The sequence below is a fragment of the Leopardus geoffroyi genome, chromosome C3, assembly GCF_018350155.1.
Source record: "Leopardus geoffroyi isolate Oge1 chromosome C3, O.geoffroyi_Oge1_pat1.0, whole genome shotgun sequence".
In the NCBI taxonomy this organism is placed as follows: domain Eukaryota; kingdom Metazoa; phylum Chordata; class Mammalia; order Carnivora; family Felidae; genus Leopardus; species Leopardus geoffroyi.
Window position 1 is genome coordinate 99753303 of NC_059338.1, and position 17160 is coordinate 99770462.

A 17160-nucleotide genomic window follows, 5' to 3' on the forward strand; every position below is an offset into this window, starting at 1 on the left:
ACATCTTGTGAAAGCTCAAAAGATTAGGAATCACCAGTGTTTACATCAAAGAATGCAGGGGGTAGGAGCATTGATCGAGGTCCTAAGGACAAATGGTTTTCCTTTAGGCTACTCATTCATACAACAGATGTACAATGCATGCTTGGGGGGCCGCAAGTGAGGCTTTTGGTTTAAACAAAGTTTTTGTATAGTCATGTTGACTTAGAAATCTAAAATGGCTTCCCTCACATATCAGGTATTTAGAGAGTTTTCTTCCATCACCCTTGATCAAGGCCTTGCTGCATTTTCCCAAGCTAGGCACTGGGATGTTCCCATGAGCGGAGGCCGATGCTTCTCTGCTTTCTTCCTCAGCTCTTTTTAGAACTGACTGCTTGTATCAGTCCTGCTCTCAGCTGAAGCACAAAGAGGTGAACACACCACATGAGAAAAGCATTCAGGGCTGGGGGCACCCGGGTGGCTCTGCTGGTTAAGCTTCCAACTCTTGATTTTGGCTCAGGTCATGATCTCACGGTTCCTGAGATCGAGCCCCTCAATGGGCTTTGCCCTGACAACATGGGGTCTGCTTGGGATTCTCTCTGCCCCTCCCCTGCTTGCTCACTCTCTTAAAAAAAAAGGCAGGGGGTGGGGAAGTGTTCAGGTAGGGAAGAATGAAGAGCAGTGCTGAGGCCACGTAGCTGAAAACATGGGAAAACCCATTTTTAGAGCACAGATCTGGCACTTTCCTGGGGGCCTTTCAGCCATGACATTCTGCCATGGTACTTTCTGTCCTCTTTCTGACCCAGGATAACATATCAGCAAGTGTACCTGAGCTGCAAGTTTTACTCATTTTTATTTGCTGTCTGCAAGTATCTGGGCTCCTACATTTTACTGAGATGCATTGGCTTCTGACTCTTTTTGGTCTCCTGGAGCCTAGGTGCCTCTCTGGCATCAGGCTCTCTTCCCAGTTGAGAGGCCGCGTTGCCCAGTCATTTATGCAGTCATACATATTCATAGAAAAACGTAAAGATGGTTTTCTTAATTATACTACTTGATGCTGCTGTGTGTTTCCCAATTTTCTGTGTGTGGTTTCATCTGTGTAACAGGCTCTCTGCATGAATTCAGCACCTCTAATTGCTGGGCAAGTTCTCCAGGAGAGGAGGGAATATGCAAGAAGAAAAATGGACTTCCAGGATTCTGTTTAAAGAATGCTTATTTGACTGGTCTTAATTGGGTTCAGGGGGCCTGGCTGAGCTGCTGCTTTGTGATTTGCATGTACGAGCCAAAATTAAGCTTCTAATTTGCATCCTTTGTGTGCTAGCGAAAGTTCTATTATGTATTTACCAGCAACCAAAGATTTAGACCTCACTTGCTCCTGAGACCACTGTAAATGGAGGCAATGAATAATTTGATGGTCTCTGATACATGGAGAGAGAAATGCTATGGCCTTTCACCATAAAATTGAATTTTGTGAAGCGATCAGTAAACAGTTACAGATTGTGGAGAAAGTAGAGTGTGGTAGATTCAGTGGCCTCTCTCTAAATGCACTGAGTGAAATCAGTGGATCTCGGTTTGTTGGTTAGAATGCTGTAACCTCAGTCTGGTCAATAGGATTTCAAAAGAACAGCTGGAAATCAGAATAAATACCACTGAGTACATTTGCTTTTAGCATCTTAATAGCTAAATTTCTCTGTTTGATTTCAAAATTCCATTTTGATCAGATGTCAGTTGGCTAAACTAAGCAGCTCTTTTTCTTTCTGTTCATTTGTAGACTAATGAGAGCCAAATATATTTCATTTTGGCCCTTCCTGATTCATGCCATCTGAATGCTTGAGCTGACCACTGAGAGTCTGAGGCCATGAATGATCATGTCTAAAGTTAGTATCAAAACTTCTTGTTTGGGTCGGGCTGAACTCAGATTTGAAGCAAGCTCAGGCTCCCTTGAACTTTTCTTTCCTTTAATGTTTGCTCTCTCAAGTCCCCAAAAGAATCGAACTGGCACATCTACTTAATTTGTTTTCAATACAACTGTAATTTTCACTGAATTTAAACTGGGGTTCAGTCTGTCCCTCTGCTGGGCCAGGGACTTTCATCATTTAAATTCATGAGTTGATTTATGTTAAAGGAGTAAAAGACCAGAGACAGAAATTTTGTGAAAAATGTCTGAAAGCAAAGATTGGAAAGAGGCAAAGGACCGTATGGTGTTCTTCCTCAGCCTTACACCTAGGTTGGATTTGATCTTCTAGCAAAAGAATGTTTGCAGGTGGAAACCAGAGCTGATTTTTATAGAACTCATTGTTATACACAGAACATAAGCAATGGTATACAGAACTGAGTTTATTACAAAAAACGATATAAAGCAGGGGAAAGAAGCATTTTATGTGGAGCAGAGGAAGTCGTGCAGCTCTTTTTGGCAACTCAAGAGCCTTGCATCTTTTGAAGTCAAAAGAGATGGTTCCATGGGTAAAAGTATTTTATCATGGTAAGAACTGGCAGCAGAATAGCTGAGAGACGCTAACTGTTGGTGGTTTGGATTAATGAGGAGGCTGAGGTTGAAGAACAAGATAACACAGGATCTGAACAATGTGATACATCCCCAGATCTGAATATAATAACTGAATGGCGCGGTCCGTGAGTTCGAGCCCCGCGTCAGGCTCTGGGCTGATGGCTCAGAGCCTGGAGCCTGTTTCCGATTCTGTGTCTCCCTCTCTCTCTGCCCCTACCCCGTTCATGCTCTGTCTCTCTCTGTCCCAAAAATAAATAAACGTTGAAAAAAAAAATTAAAAAAAAAAATAACTGAATGGGACGTTGACACTCTCTGGTCAGGCAGCTCGGTTGACCAGCCAGTGAAATTTAGTATTAATGTGGTTTTATTTGTGTCCATGGACTGGTAAAATGCAGGAAAATTCAGAAAAATGCTTCTTTTTTTTTTGTAAATTTATTTATTTTGAGAGAGAGAGGGACAGTGTGAGTGGGAGAGGGGCAGAAAGAGAGGCAGAGAGCAGGCTCCACACTGCCAGCATGGAGTCCCACGCGGGGCTCAAATTCCAGAACTGTGAGATTAAGACCTGAGCTGAAATCAAGAGACAATGCTTGAAGTGCCTGGAAGGCTCAGTCAGTTAAGTGTTGGACTTCAACTCAGGCCATGATCTATCTCATGGTTTATAGGTTTGAGCCCCACGTTGGGCTCTGTGCTGACAGCTCAGAAACTGGAGCCTGCTTCTGATTCTCTGTGTGTGTGTGTCTCAAAAATAAATAAGCATTAAAAAAATTAAAAAAAAGAGTCATATGTTTAATCCACTGACCCACCCAGGTACCCCTGAAAAATGCTTCTATTTCAGACAGCACAAACACCTATTTGGGACCCCAGATTTCAATTCACTTGGAAACAGAGACATTGCACTCTTACATTAGGGGACTTAGAGTTAATGTCAAATTATTGGCAGAGAAGATCACTCTTTTGCTGCATCTCCATCATTTCAATATATTTGCACTTGATATGCTTTTCTAAAATCTGATAAGAAAGACTTTTTTATTTGCTTTGTGTCATTTCAACCTGTCGTTTCAAGACTGTGAATGCAGTATCCTGCGGTGTCCTCCTAGGACCGACACAAACAAATGCCTTTGGGCAGTCTGGATGGTTTGCGGGATGAGTCGCTACCCTTTGACAGAGAGAGGAGTGAGAAGGGAGGAGGAGGAGGGGATGGGAAGGGGGTTTTGGTGAAACTTCTAGAATGTGTACTTACAATGAGAACAGTAAGAAGAGGTACTAAGAGAAACCCTTCAAACATTTAAAGAATCTGTCACCCTTTAGCAACTTAAATATTTGAGTAACTGCCTATCTAGTACATGTAGTGTATTTTGTATGCCACCAGCCATACTCTTGCACATTGTAGATGCTCGCTACCCATTTGTTGCCTTAGTGGAATTATGTGGATGCCATTTTTCCTAATGGACTGAATTCCCTTTCTGATTTTATAGATAGATGGCCCTTACCTCAACTTCTTTCTCAGTGCTTGCTTTGTGGAAGCAGCAGTTTTGAGGCTGCATCTCAATCCCTCTAGCTCTTCTAGGTGTTACTCTATTTACTATATAATGCCAGTCACAAGACATAGCAATATTCATTTTTATAAAAATCCAAACGTATGTAACTGACATAAGAAATGAAAGGGCAGTAATTCATACTGGTTCAAACTAATAATGTATATCATCCTGTCATCAGCAAGCAGAAGGACACTATGAAGTAGAGCCTGGATGAACAATGCGTGATGTGGGTCAACTTGGCAAATGTCCAACTTGAAAGGAGCTGTAGTCCACCATTTGGCTACCAAAATCAGTGCTTCCCCACCCTTCATATCTTGGCATTAAAATGAATGTGTTCAATGTTCCATGCAAAGGCACTGATTCTTGCAGCTGTCTCAAGTCCTTCTGGTAACTCATTACATCCTTCCCAGAGAAAATGATCGTGAATGAAATAAGGGCACTTTTATTAAATACTGAATGTTAAGCAGTAAAAGAACTTTTTCCCCAATAGGTCTAACACAGAATATGCTATTTGGAAGAGTTATTTTCATTGACCCGGGGTTTTTTTGTTCTTGTTTTTCTTCCCTTCGTCTGGCTGTTATGGCGGTGTCTCAGGATATTTCTGTATATCTCTGTCCAGTCACAGCTGAGAGCATTAAGAAGCTAAACAAACAAAAAATGAATATTCTAATAGTTGTTATTGTCACCCATTTTCATTTTTTCCCCCAAGTTCAAGAGTGAGTCTTTCTCAGAATTTGGAAGTTGCCACAACCATGTCACCTACCATAATAAGACATGTGATATTCAAGGTTAGTGTGGTATAAAAATTGAAACACCATTAAAAATTTTTTTTTCAACGTTTATTTATTTTTGGGACAGAGAGAGACAGAGCATGAACGGGGGAGGGGCAGAGAGAGAGGGAGACACAGAATCGGAAACAGGCTCCAGGCTCTGAGCCATCAGCCCAGAGCCCGACGCGGGGCTCGAACTCACGGACCGCGAGATCGTGACCTGGCTGAAGTCGGACGCTTAACCGACTGCGCCACCCAGGCGCCCCTGAAACACCATTTTAATGATCAATGCTGGAGTTTCTCTGAGAGTAAGTTGGTGAAGGCAGTCATTAGAAACACCTTGGAGTTAACTAGAGTCCATTTTATTATACCTGAGAATGACCAAAGTTGTATACTAGATACATAATATATTTTAGATGATGAATAAATGTGTGGATAAAGTGAAGAAACAAAGATGTCTATGGTTATTCTCAGCTTCCTATTATTTTATACTTATGTAAATTCTGTAATCTGGGAGTGTGTGTGTGTTTGGGATTAGGATGGAGCTTTTCTGGTTTACACTGCTATGTAACAAAATATGAAGCTGACTGACTCCAGTGAGAACATGCAAAAAAATCCCTGTTGCACTTGAAGTATAATTTGACAGTTATATACTTTGTTAGTGATTCTGATAAGAGGATTGGCCTAATTTTGCCATTTGATTAATTTCTTAAACAAAACTATAAATGTCAAAATGATTTTGGGACTCATAGGGGAAACATTCTAGATCAAACTGCTTTCCTCTTGGACTTCCATTATCAACATTTAAAATTTTTGTAATAGACAAATTATTTTGGAATAGTTTATTTTTTTATTTTTTTTAATGTTTATTTAGTTTTGAGACAGAGAGAGACAGAGCATGAATGGGGGAGGGGCAGAGAGAGAGGGAGACACAGAATCGGAAGCAGGCTCCAGGCTCTGAGCCATCAGCCCAGAGACCGACGCGGGGCTCGAACTCACGGACCGTGAGATCGTGACCTTAGCTGAAGTCGGACGCTCAACCGACTGAGCCACCCAGGCGCCCCTGGAATAGTTTAGATTTAAAGACAGGTTCAAAGTGAGTACTATCACTCTGCTTACTTTCTATTTATTCTAAACCAGAAACAAGTTAAGCAAAATAGTATTTGTCTTAGCTCATTTGCGTTGCTATGATAGAATACCATAGACTGAACGGCTTATAAACCAGAGAAATTTTTCATAGTTCTTGAATCTGGGAACTCCAAGATCAAGGTACTGATAGATTTGGTGTCTCCTGTATAGATGGTAGCCTTGCTATGCCCTAATCAGGAAGAAGGAGCAAGGAAGCTTCTGGGGTCTCTTTATTAGGGCACAAATTTCATTCATGAAGGCTGTGGCCTCATGACCTAATTACCTCCTGAAGGCCCCACCCTCAAATACCATCACTTTGGGGGGTAGAATTTCAACATATGAATTTCAGGCAGATACAAATATTAAATCCATAAGGTATTATTATTTTCATGCCTGATAGTTTCAGGATGTGTTTGTTTGAAAGAAAACAGCCCAACAAAATTCCACTTTTGAATGAGCACTACCTGATTTAGACTGTTATTTTTGTTTTTGATGTTTTATTGCAAACAAGTGAATTTTCCATTTTTCTACCACACTCTTCTGTCTCCACACCATTTTATGCCTTCTTCATTTGTTGAGGTGTGTTTTGAACGCCTCCCTTTCTGTCTTTTCCACCTGATACCTTCTCTGCTCGTTCGTATCTTACTACCATTGAATGTTCAGTTCATGTCCCACCACCTCTCCAAGGCCTCCTCTTGCTGGCTTAACCTGGAGTACTTTCTATCTCTTCTTAACTTTTTTTGGCAACTATTGTCTGTTTGTAAATAATTGGGGAATTCACCATGCATTTCTCTTTTATTTCTCTTGGCATTTTGAACTGCTAGTTAAATCTTGTGCTGTTACCTAAATTTTAAATGTTTGCATTTGGTCTTTTCAGCCAGATCATAAATTATTGAGGACAATTCTTAATTGCCTTTTTTAAAATCCTAGCACATAGGAAAGTGCTTTATACACAATATTTCTCAGTGAATATTTGTAACTTGATATGGCTGGAATTCCTTGTTTTGAGTCTGATTAGTAATTATTAGTGTTGAATGTATATCCATGGTCATGTATCTTATAACTACTTTTATGTATAATTTAATTTAATCCTCACAGTGCATGAACAAATCAGGTGTTTCTATCTCTGTTTTACAGATGCAATGATTTTATGTTGGGTTACATACTTACAAATTACATAAGGGAGAATGAGGGGACAAAAATGAATTGATAGGACCTAATGTGGTTCAACAGTTACAGAGAAACAGCTTTTTTTTGTGACTCATAAACTGTGCTATATTAGAGGTGTAATAACTGATATACACATGCAATGTTAGCTCTTTGAGATTTTAGAAAGCAATCTCTGATTGGAAATACAATAAGATCTATTCTTGGTGTCATTTTTTGATGATGGCAACTGACCTACCGCTTATTAGACATCCATTTAAAAAATCGTAGCACTGAATGGTACCTAAAGCAAAGCATCAGACAAGGATCTGGGTGGAATCATTTGGAGGTAAATTCAGGAAGCAGAAGTGAGAAAGTTGGGAAATTGGGACAAGGAAGGCAGAGAAGTTAATGAAGGGTATGTTTCTGAGTTGGTTGCTAATAAGGACACTGGAGGCTCTACCATGCTGAAGAACTAAAGAGCCATTTTGAAGATGTCTCAGAAATATTCCACCAAAAGAGAGCATGGAGCATGTATCCATCATTTCTTTTCTCTCACTGTTTCCCTCGCTTTCTTCTTATCATTTCTTGTCCCTCACTGAAGAGGCATTAACTTCTTTCTAATCCTTGGCTACCTATGCTCAAGCTGAGTAGTTTCCACAGCTTTGGAGAAGGCTGTGATGAAGAAAAGCAGCCTCTCTGGAAAACAGTGTGGAGGTTCCTCAAAAAATTAAAAATAGACCTACCCTATGACCCAGCAGTAGCACTGCTAGGAATTTCCCCAAGGGATACAGCAGTACTGATGCATAGGGGCACTTGTACCCCAATGTTTATAGCAGCACTCTCAACAATAGCCAAATTATGGAAAGAGCCTAAATGTCCATCAACTGATGAATGGATAAAGAAATTGTGGTTTATATACACAATGGAGTACTACGTGGCAATGAGAAAGAATGAAATATGGCCTTCTGTAGCAACATGGATGGAACTGGAGAGTGTTATGCTAAGTGAAATAAGTCAGACAGAGAAGGACAGATTCCATATGTTTTCACTCCTATGTGGATCCTGAGAAACTTAACAGACGACCATGGGGGAGAGGAAGAAAACAAAATGATTAGAGATGGAGGGAGCCAAAACATAAGAGACTCCAAAAACTGAGAACAAACTGAGGGTTTATGGGGGGTTGGAGGGAGGAGTGGGTGCATGATGGGTATTGAGGGCACCTGTTGGGATGAGTACTGGTTGTTGTATGGAAACCAATTTGACAATAAATTTCATAATAAAAAAAAAAAGAAAGAAAAGCAGTCACCTTGGTTTGCTGGATATGGGAGAGTAGCCTTGTGTGAGGAGCTGTTCACCACAGCTGTGCTGAAGTAACACGGGCTAAAGAGGAGATGGCACACAAGGCTCCACAAGTGGCTGCTACCCACAAAGCAGATCTATTTGCACAGATTCATCTACGTTATCTCACCTTGTATAACAAATCTAGAAGCAAATTTGGCAGTTTTGTTGAGTTTATGGGGTAGACACATTGAATACTGAGTAGATTTTCATGTCAGAGGAAACAGTATTGAATCATGAACTTGAATGTTTTAAGATTAACATGAATAAGTGGGTGGTGTTTGAGATTTAGGAGGTCTGGGACTTTTCAGTGTATATATGCAACCTACAAACTTAATAGGTATTATCTGTGGTATAAAATTCTTTCTTTTCATTAAATTTAGTTCTTTAATAAACACAGTCATATACATCCCTTAATAGATATTGTGGAGCAATCATTTTATGCCAGGCACTATACTAGTCACTGCACTTTGTTGACCACAGGGAGCAAACACATGTCTTCATTGATTTTTTACAGCGTTTTCAGGAGTTCTGAGAAAGAGGAATATGCTACTTGGTATAATCCCACTATACTAATTACCTGGAGAGACTAAGAAAAATTTACATAGGATGCAAGTACTAAGCATCATATATAAGAACAAATACTTTGAAAGGTAGGTAGTGTTGTGGTAGCAACAGTGTTTTATTATTGAATAAAGAGACTCAAAGAATCCTCTTTTGTTCACTGAGTGCTACCGGGCTTCAAGTATATTTTTTATTTACTTTTCCCCGTGTTCTCCAAGTGTGGAAGAGTGAGGTCATTCAAGCGAAGCTTGAGATTTACTTCATCAAGCATTTCCTTTTACATGCCCAAATGAACTTTATCAAATGGAGTCTGTTTACTAGAATGATGCCTCCAGGGACTAACTAAACCCACTTTCACACAGAGCTGAACTTTATAGTCTGTGTATTTTTGCCCTATTTCACATATATTGGAGATTACTTGGAATCAAAAGTAATGGAGCAATCTGCTTTACAATAACATACAAGTATTTGAGTTTACTTTGCTGTTGTTTAAAAAGAGACAGAGACATTTGAAAGAATTACTTCAACAGTGTTGCTCAAACTTCAGCTTATTTAACCCTTATGGTTTTTGTCTTAGAACAACATTAAGTGAGTTCATTAATATGAATGACATCATGAATTTCATGAGGTAGTTATATTTATTCATTCCAATACACATTAAACTTATTAAAATTGGAAATGTCTGTGTATTACTTATAATCATCTCAAAACAAACAAACAAACAAACAAACAAACAAACCCTCACTGCTCATGTTGAGTGCCACTGGATTAAAATGAAGTCTTCTAGGCAAGTGGTTTAGGGTTAAGTTACACCCAAAATTAAATAATTAGGAAAAAAAGAAAGCTAAAGAGCCAGATCTTTCAGTTTAATTCTTTATTGTTCACAGTACACATATTGGAACACACACACAGTTTCTCACAGCAGCATACATAATACTGCACTTTCTTATAGAAGAGTCTTTGTCCCTCATGGACACAGCAATTAATTCCCACGAAGCGAGTCAGCATATAACTTTCTAAAACTGATAGAAGGAAACCAGTACATTCAGAAGCACACCATAAGCAACATGCAGGTCTTTGATGTTGTCAGAAGTAATATGAAGCTAAGCAGTACGTGCTTTTTGATTTTATATTTAATCCTGAAGCTTAAGTTTGTGAAGGGCTAGGTTCCTGAGCTAGCTCTGATCTCTATGTTTATCACAATTTGATAAGTCCAGAGTTGTTATGGATCCTTGAATAATATACATAGGTATAAATACTTTTTTTTTTTTTTTTAATTTTTTTTTTTCAACGTTTATTTATTTTTGAGACAGAGAGAGACAGAGCATGAACGGGGGAGGGGCAGAGAGAGAGGGAGACACAGAATCGGAAACAGGCTCCAGGCTCTGAGACCGCGAGATCGTGACCTGGCTGAAGTCGGACGCTTAACCGACTGCGCCACCCAGGCGCCCCAGGTATAAATACTTTTATATATTGTGACAATATGATATAGAAACAATACATATGTATACACATATAGTTTTCACTTGGAATATCAAGACTATAAGAATGCCTTTAGAATTATAACACCTATGAGACAGTGTAGTATATTTTCTATAGATAGTGAAATTCACAAAGTTTAGAAAACAAACAGTGCTGACCTAGAAGCTTTTATTTCCCTTCATATTCATATTCACAGTATATGGGTGAATATTTTCTCACCAAAAGTAACTTGACTTCATTCATTTTTTCCCCTTACTTGGGGCTTTATTGGTCCAAGGAAATGGACTTGCTTCAATTTTTTTTAACGTTTATTTATTTTTGAAACAGAGAGAGACAGAGCATGAACAGAGGAGGGGCAGAGAGAGAGGGAGACACAGAATCTGAAACAGGCTCCCGGCTCTGAGCGGTCAGCACAGAGCCCGACGCGGGGCTCGAACTCACAGAACGTGAGATCATGACCTGAGCTGAAGTCGGACGCTTAACCGACCGAGCCACCCAGGCGCCCCTGAAAATGGGCTTGCTTCAGATATCTATCCTTAATGTCCAGAGGTTTTCTCTAAGATCTATTGTGTCTCCCTGCCTTCACTCATCTTATTTCTCCCATGTGAACTGTTTTTCCTTTAATGACCTAAATCAAATGTATCCTTAAAAGAAGTCCTATCTTTTTTCCAAAGTCCTGCTTAATTAATCCAAGTCCCACTGAGGCCCCTTTTCCTCTGAGGCACTCAGTTATTTATAGTCTGAAATCATACAACTTGGTTTCCAATTACATATTCAGTATTTCTTATGTATTTCTTTGTTCATATGTTGTCACTAAATTATAATCTCCTGGGGACAAAGACAATGTGTTTGCCTTCTTAATTTTTCATTATTAAATTAGGAGAATTATTAAATTAGGACATGAAAGTGCTACTGAAATTTCAAGCATTATGCATATATAAGGGATTGTTCTGACCACCATCCAGTACACTTAATACACTTAATGCAGTGCCTTTCACTGAAAGGAAAACTGTTTAAAAACAAACCAAAAAAACCCAAATAGAACTAGTTATCTTATTGTGAGGATAGGTTTATAGACAAATTGGGCATCACCAGATTTTAAAATATATTCCTTAGTTTGGGATTCATTGATTTGTTCATCCATTTAACAGACACTTAGAGACATCATCCAAGTCTAAATAACTTGTGGAATACAAAGATGAAATAGGCTTACTCTCAAGAGATTTTCCATGTAGTTGTTTATTAAGAATTGTGCAATAAGTAAGAGCCTTGAAGGCTCTACCTGAGGGACCAGCACTCAGTGGTTTTCAAGATGTGGTCGGGGACTACAGGCATTAAAATCACCTAATAAGTGAGAATCTATTGGGGCAGGGCCAAATAAAGTACATTTTAAGATAAGTTTCCAGGTAATTCTTAAATGTACCAAAGTGGGAATGGTTTATTATTCCTGGCTATGGAGTGAACACTTGGCTTCTCACTGGAGCACTTAATGTCATTCCAGAAATATAGAGAATATTCTTGTTGACTTCTGAATTCAGACCTCTAGTTAGGTGGATTCTTATTCTGTTGAATAAATTTTTTCTATTTCTATTTATTCTGTTGAATAAAATTTTTCTATTTTGTTTTTAAATTTTTTTTTAACGTTTATTTATTTTTGAGACAGAGAGAGACAGAGCATGAACGGGGGAGGGTCAGAGAGAGGGAGACACAGAATCTGAAACAGGCTCCAGGCTCTGAGCTGTCAGCACAGAGCCCAACGCGGGGCTCGAACTCACGGACCGTGAGATCATGACCTGAGCTGAAGTCGGTCGCCCAACCGACTGAGCCACCCAGGCGCCCCTGTTTTTCTATTTTGGAAAGTCTCCATTTTTATCAGTATCAGTCCATAACATTCTTGAGAAAGTTCATACTCTCTCTTTGTTGCAAGTCAAAGAAAAGTCATATGAACAAAAGTTAGGTCCATTATTCTGAGAGGAACAAAATAATCACTTATGAATGTTGCTTCAGGGATCAAATAAGTTGCAGCTCTAAACAGCTCCACTGCTTAGCACATCCTTCTATTATAATTTTCAAAGTACTTTCATTTCCATTATTCTAGTTGAGAGCCTGTGGTATGGACTTGACCCAGATGTTCCTCCATGAGGTCATACAGGCAACCATTATGTGAATTTGCTCTTTATTGGCCACAAAACTGTCTTTTGTTTTCTTGCTGGATCCAGATTTGACAGTTATAACAATGTGTTGTCCCAGCTGTACCATTTCACTGAGCCCCTTTATTTTTCCGGACCTGATTTCTAGAACATAAATCATTCACTCCAGATTGGATTTTCCATGAATGTATTTGGTGTAGAAGAATGTAAATAGGCCTAACAACACTGTAGACAAATATTTACAGCTACTCTTTTCAAAAGAGATTATTTGAATATTAGAATTAGAACCATCAAGATTTATATTACATCAGATAGCTAACCATCTCAGAAACAAAACTATTCCCCAATGTGCGACTTTGTAAATGAGATCTTCTGCTGAGTGATTTGAGATTATTCTTATAGACCAAACATATAAACAAAAAATTACAGGGCCTTATCTGACCTTTTTCCCCCTGTGTAATCAATGAAATTAACATTTAAATTAATTGATACTTCTAAATATAATTCATAAACTAGAATCACAATACATAAACTATTCTAACAACTGCTTCTTAAAAAAACATTTCTGACATCTCCAATTCATATTCTAAATATTGCCAACAGTTATATCTTGAGATATCACATTGGTTTTGTATTTCCTCACTGGATTGTGAGATCCTTAAGAATAGGAAGAGCCATTTGTTCCCTTAAACGAATTCCTGCAGTAGTTTTCATTTATGAAGCCACTATTGGCTTCTCACTGCAGCTCTGAAATGCCAAACCTCGGCTTGTTTCTGTGAGGAAAAAGCCACATCAAGCAGCTCAACACCACACCTGAGCCCCACTGTGAAAATGGGGACATAACTAGAAATGCCAGAAGCATCAGTTTTTCCATACTTGAAACATGATCTCATGAAAGTGTTCAGAAGACAAGATATTTTCTTACATATAAATATATTTGAAAGAATATTTACACTTTCACTTAATTCATGTCCAGGTTTAGTCTTGGATGATAGTCCGATGAAATAAAGTCCGATGAAATTGCCTGTTCAGAGGAAAGTCATCTTTTAGGAGAAACAAAAACTTGATAGGCAGGAGGGGGTAGGAAGGGAGGAGAGAAAAATGTATTTGTTACTATAGAGCTCTGTAAGACTTTTTCATGAGTATTATTCTAAACACTTACATTCCCTCAGCCAAATCTTGGTTTGGATGGCTATTTACTGTGGACAACTAAGGATAAGAAAAAAAATAAACTGCAAGAAATTTTCATCCTCTGCTTCCTTCAAGAGAAATGAGTGATTCCAAACATTTGAAAAAAAATTTTCTTTGAACCTAGGGCTGACTAGTTGTTTCTGGATGCTCTCTCTTTCACATTGAATTTCCTTATTCCATGCATGAAGATTCCAACTCCTTTGTGAGTTGTAGTTGAGAGGCAAAAATAATGTTGACTACAGTATTTATAGAATTTACAGAATCATTGGTAGACTATTTAAAATCTGATTTTCCTCCAAAAAGTTAATCCTTTCTCTCTTCTATCAAATTTATAGATTTAACAGTTTATAGTGATGTAACTCCTTCAATCTTTAAGAGCAGACCAAAAGTGTTTGGATTCAGTTTTACTAAGACGTATTGTCCTTAGTATTCCAACACATTCAGCTGAGAATTATAGAATTCAAGTTTAAGATTCAGTCACACTAAACCTTATGGCCATAGTTTTCCTTTTGCTTTACCAGTTATGTAGCTCAAACCAGCCACTTGTTTTGAAATATTTTCAAGGTGTATTGTTCTGTTCACTTAGCCCGTTTAAGGGTGACGATGGTTTGGACTTCTCTCATTTCTCTTCAAAATACCTGTGTTGGAGTTAAGCTCTAGAAATACACTCCCAATACAGATGGAAGAAATCTTAAGAGGTAATTTACGTTTGCTTGTTTTATTTGTAATCTGTGACCTTTACCTAATTACCTCAGGTGCAAGATCTAACCAAAGACACTCAACAATTAATGAAATTGGAAGTAATAAAATAACCCAAGGGATTTTATTAAGGGAGGCCTTTAACGTTTATTTATTTTTGGGACAGAGAGAGACAGAGCATGAACGGGGGAGGGGCAGAGAGAGAGGGAGACACAGAATCGGAAACAGGCTCCAGGCTCTGAGCCATCAGCCCAGAGCCTGACGCGGGGCTCGAACTCACGGACCGCGAGATCGTGACCTGGCTGAAGTGGGACGCTTAACCAACTGCGCCACCCAGGCGCCCCAGGGAGGCCTTTAATAATATTGCTCTACTGCATCAGCAATTTTTTTCAAGTTCTTTATTTTTCATTTGATGGTGTATTAAGTTTTTATGATTTATGGAAATACTTTATGATTTAGTACAGTGTGATAAAGAATACTTTAGAAAGTCATATCTTTTCTGTGTAAACCCAGTTATCTATTGGACATTGCATGGGAATACTTAATTTCATAATGACATTTGCTTTAGAGTTGAAACACTATGAACTGTGTTCTTTTGAATGTCCCATGTGGTCTAAAACTAACAGGTTATTAAAAGTGGAAATGGAAAGACTGAGCCCATCAATGAAATTTCCAATGGTGGGCAGAGTATATTGTGTTCTGTGTACAACATGTAAAACTAATTGTAATTTTTTTTCAACATCTAATATTACCACTTAGCAAAAAAAATATATATATATGTGTGTGTATATATATATATATGTGTGTGTGTGTGTGTGTGTGTGTGTGTGTGTATATATATATATATATATATATATATATATATAGTTTAGTTATTTAGGCCATCAGTTCACAAGCTGCTATTAGCATGCTGGATTGAAAAAAGAGAAACAAAAAAGAAACACATTTTTCATTTTCAGTATCTACACAATTTAGAGAAGCTGTATCAATCCCTGATCCTTGGTTTTAGCATCAGAGAAATAAATCACAGCTATAGTGAGACTGTGATGAAGATAATGTGATTTAAGTACCTACCAGCAAGCCTGAGACATGCTCAGTAGATGCTCAATGATATCAGCTCCTTTCCCTAATGAAAAAAGCTAATATATTCCAATGCCTTCTGTTAAGCAATTTATGCACACGTGAGTATGAGTTTGTATGCATCTGCACATGTGCCTGTGTGATCTGGGGTTGGGTCACTCTGGTGCTTCTATTCATATGATTCTAAGCTTAATATTTAGTCCAGGATGAAAAGTCAGTTAAAACAGATTTCTTGGTATCATACAGATAGACTTTTAGTGTATTTCCTATAGATATTTGCTTGCATTTGTTTACTCATACAGGGACAGGATAAGAATGTCTTCCTGGAGGAGATGAGGCCAGTTTTCTCAAAAGCATATTCTGCTCTGATGCTCTAGATAGCAGAGTCTCCATGTAGCAGCATTTTAAAACTGAAGTTTCCAACAGAGAAATGATGTATTCTTCATAAAGAAGGTGGGGAGGGGTCATTGTCATTAGCAATTAGGTCTCAAAAAAAATCCATGAAATAGGAATATTGGCTGGAGCGAGGAAGATGCCAGTCTATGGGGCACCCAGGACTTTTTGACTGTGTCATCAAAAATGAAATATTACTGAACCATCACCAAGGAGATACACTTGGAGATGCTGATTGACCAAATACCAGTAGGTGAGTCATCTGGAAGGAATTAAAGTAGGATCTTGACACTATGTCTTGGACAGATTCACATTCACACCTCTCTCATAATCACAGGAATAGAATAGCAGGTCTAAGTCATACCTAGAAAAAGATATCAATAATGAGATGAAATCAGTTTTAGCTCTATTGAAAGTAAAGCCGACAGACTTTTGCATTGTTTTGACTTAAAATCTGTAAACAAAATATCACTAGCATAAAAACAACAACAACAACAACAACAACAACAACAACAAGAAAAATCTTCCAAATCTACAAATGACAAGCAGGTGGGAAGGAAAGGTGGTTGCAGACAAATTAAAAGTCCATAGACTACAATGCTCTGTGGGGAGTCTTCATCTGGAAGTGTAATAGTCAGACTCTGGCTGACTTATAACAGCAACAAAGCTCTTGAGCATGCTTCAAACTTTTTAAGCTAGATTGACTAGAAGGATTCGCTTGACATGGCTCAGTAGTTTATACAAAGAATGCTCAAAAAGGATTTTCTTCCTTAAAAATTTTAGAGAAAGAGTAAAACCTTATTTTAAATACTCACTCTTGTTCTGTCTCTGCATTTCAATATTACTCACACATTAGTTTGTATCTTCATAGCTATTTAATAGATTTCTCCTGTCTCACCCATCATTTAGGAGGTTCAAAGAGTTGGTTCAGAGTCGGATTCATCTAAAAATGAAATCTACATGTCTTCCCAACTTGTAATTCCAGCTATATTGAGGTTTATTTTCCATTAAAGTTGAATGATGACATCTACTTTATAAGACATAAGAATCTTCCAGGGGATGAAAGGTGCAGCATAGGGAAGATAGTCGATGTTATTGTAATAGTGTTGTACGGGGACAGACGGTAGCTACGTTTCTGGTGAGCACAGCATAACATATCCAGCTGTCAAATCACTATGTTTTACACCTGAAACTAA

At 38.4% G+C, this 17160-nt stretch overlaps 2 long non-coding RNA genes across 2 annotated transcripts; one reads left to right on the forward strand and one right to left on the reverse strand.

Annotated features, from left to right (window-relative positions):
* The first annotated feature begins 9834 nt into the window (after positions 1 to 9834).
* LOC123586931 lies at positions 9835 to 10460 on the forward strand. Its single transcript, XR_006707025.1, has 2 exons — positions 9835 to 10218; positions 10424 to 10460. It is a non-coding gene; the product is annotated as an uncharacterized LOC123586931 (long non-coding RNA).
* Positions 10461 to 12771: 2311 nt separating this feature from the next.
* Positions 12772 to 17155, reverse strand: LOC123585587. Its single transcript, XR_006706297.1, has 2 exons — positions 15566 to 17155; positions 12772 to 13663 (listed from the first exon to the last, which is right to left on the reverse strand). It is a non-coding gene; the product is annotated as an uncharacterized LOC123585587 (long non-coding RNA).
* Between the last annotated feature and the right edge of the window lie 5 nt (positions 17156 to 17160).